Here is a 3,293-nt window from a genome sequence, read left to right as displayed (position 1 = left end):
TTCACAGCCATTACTTAAGTCACAAATATAATACAACTGCTAACGTTAAAAGTCAGTTCTTGATATATGATTCGATCTGTTTCGTTTATGTTTCGTTTCTCCAATTAAATTAATTTGAGAAGTAGTATGTAATAATAGATCTTCCTGGAACCTATGCTATCATGGATGTCGTTCCATGAATAACTTCCATCCAGCAGTTCGCACTGATCATCTAAAATCGCGTTCCATCTCATGGTCTGTCAAGCAATATTTCCGTCGGACATTTTCTTACGTGTACTAAACCAAAATCTACATGCTGGTTTTATGTATAATAGAAGAGTTATATTTTATGCTCTACAGATAGAGCATAATAGTTAGATAGATAAAAACACCCACACTAAAGATGACAAGTTACAAAGTAAATGCTAACGTACATTAATATCCATTACATCTATTGTTATTGTATATACTAGTAACCATATTATTTATTATTATATTTTACTGATTTATATTTTTTTAACACCTTGTATATGGTTTCAGTGCTTACAAAACGTAGTAATAAGTTTTTCAAGTTTCTTAAAGTAAACCAACACCCACGATCGACCGCCCCTACCTTTGCTGCACATATTGAAGAAAATGAATGTAAATCTATTCAAATCAACATTTTGTCTTCGTTGAGCATTTTTTTTCAATCATTGATGAATTTCTGATGTGTTAATCAATGGAAAACCAAAGCAACGTAATATGTAACTAAATAGAACAATTTTTTGAAAGAAATACATGTCTCAATAAATAATTATAAGTTAAATCGAATTGTGAAATTATTAGTTTCGCCAAACTCTTATTGTTAAACAATTTGGTACACAACAAGGTTTGTGATAGACATCTGAAACCGAAAGAAGTTACCATAGGCGCGATATTTCAGGTAACTAACACTGTCGTCAGCAGGCTCGTCCCTGGAATAATGGTAGGGCTTTCCCTTTTAATAGAAAAAGTTGAGGTTATTGGCGTGTTATCCAACAAATCACCATGGTCTGCGTTATCATCTTAATAGAATGCTTCTATTTAAGTAGGTAGAATGAAAGCTCTACATGGAGATTAATAAGAGTTCTACTCACATTCTTTGTGACTGTCGTGCTTAGATCTGGGTCAGCAGGTGACTATTAAACCGGGAGTTCCTATCCCTACCTGAAGTTAGTATATTCTTACAACCTGACATTTTCTCATTCACTGAATAGTGTGATGTGTCTTCTGTTCAGTTGTGAATATTTAGCAGCATAAAGATCAGTCATATTAGCAGTGCTGCTAGGAACCAGTATTTCGCATATTCTTAACTCTAACTGTATTATTATTAATGTGAAAACGTAAGAAATTTATTTTAATATATATTAACTTTATGAAATCTAATAATAAGATATCTATTTGATTTATAAAATCGTAATAATAATAATAATAAAAATATATTATTTCTTTTCGAAGTTGTTAAAGTTATAGTAAAATTTTATTAAATATTTTCTTTATTTTAAATTTTTAAAGTAAAGTTAAAATATATAAATTTGATTATATTATATACACAAATTAATGTATATTTGTATATTTATTTATTAACAACCACTCAAGAAATGAGATTGCTCACAGCATATGCGATTCGTGTTTGATTTTATCATTATACTTATCTAGTAAATAAATATATTTATATATATATGTACACACATATGTCATTACTATAACAACAAATATATGCAGCAAATAACATATTAAATATAAAATTTTTATTTAGTATTAATATATGTACATATATATGTAAGTATTATATATGAAAAATAATCGTTGCAATAACACCAACAAAAAGCCATCCACCCACTCACTTACTCGTTCCAGGAGCCCACAACAACTCAGTACAACAAAAATACAAATAACCACAGTCGGCAATCGACAGACATGACAACGCCGAAGGAACATTTTTGGCCAACAAAAAACTTGTCTCACCGCACCATAATCAGTCAAGACGAAAAGCTGAAAATTCTGTTTTTATATGAAAATTAAAATGCGCATATGTTTGTGAGCAAAAATTGCCAAAATAAAAAAATTAAGACAACAAATTCATGATGTTGTTGTTGTTGTTGTTGTTGTTGTTGTAGTAAAACAAGTTTTATTCGACAACAATCACACGCAACAAAACACAACAGCGAACCTGTGCTGAGTTCGCTTCGATCATTGTTTGAAGTCGGTTTGGTTTTAAAGTTGGTGGACTGATATTGTTAATACAGACAGAGTTGCCAAGTATTAATGTTTATATGTGATTATTGCTTTTTCCGAGTAAGTGCATCTGGGGACTTTTACTGTTTGATAGCTGGGGAGTTTCTGCAGAGTCCCACCCATCTCAGTGACTAATTTATGTATTCCTCATAATCTTCGTGATTATTCAATGACTGATCTAAGATCTGCGTACCGCCCGTGCGGTTAGTGATTACTCTGAAATTAGATAGTGCTAAGTAGGACAGCCTGTCGGTTTTCGCATATAGCTTCAAAGCTCTGTCATTTATATGTTTTTTGACCGGATCTATTTTTAGGGCTCTTAGCAAGTCATTCGTGCGTATGTTCACGGCACTTTGAAGAGCCTTCGGAGAGCCTGACTTTGAGCAACTTGTAGCTTCTGAATAGTAGAGTCGGCAGCTTTGCTATACACGACACACCCGAAGAGAATATTTTATATAAAGAAGACTATTCTTTCTATGAATTATGTTTTTATATTCTTCATATTTTGATATGAAAATAATGTCCATCTCTCATATATTTAATACTTCTTTTTTTTTATCAGATTTTAAGTGGATCAACTTATATCCTTTGATTTCGTTCGATTTTATTAATTTTCTCCTGATTTGATATTTAATATGATTACTTTATTTATCTCTGATAGATATTAAGCATGTGTGTCTAGTTCCTTCGTATTGAGTTCATTATTATTTCAGTTAAGTTTAATCGATTATAGTACATACATAAATATCTTTCTTAAGTTCGAAATTTCTTCTTTATGTATCTTATGTATTGTTATGTAAAATCTTTACATTTCTTTATTTATTTAAAAAAAAATTTTAATTAAAGTCCTCAAAATATCCGTATGTTATCCTTATTGAAGTTGAATATTTTTTCTTCAAACGATTTCTTTACGTTTAAAAATGAGAAGTAGCAACTATATCTGATCAGTATGCTGAATAAAGCATACTAGCCGAATTTAAAAAGACTATTCACACATGGCACCGAGTATTGTCTTCTTGAGAGCTCTTCTCTTTTGGTAAAACAGTTTATTTTTT

This window comes from Teleopsis dalmanni, chromosome X, assembly GCF_002237135.1.
Source record: "Teleopsis dalmanni isolate 2A chromosome X, ASM223713v2, whole genome shotgun sequence".
Taxonomy (NCBI): Eukaryota; Metazoa; Arthropoda; class Insecta; order Diptera; family Diopsidae; genus Teleopsis; species Teleopsis dalmanni.
Note: the sequence above shows the minus strand (reverse complement) of the source record.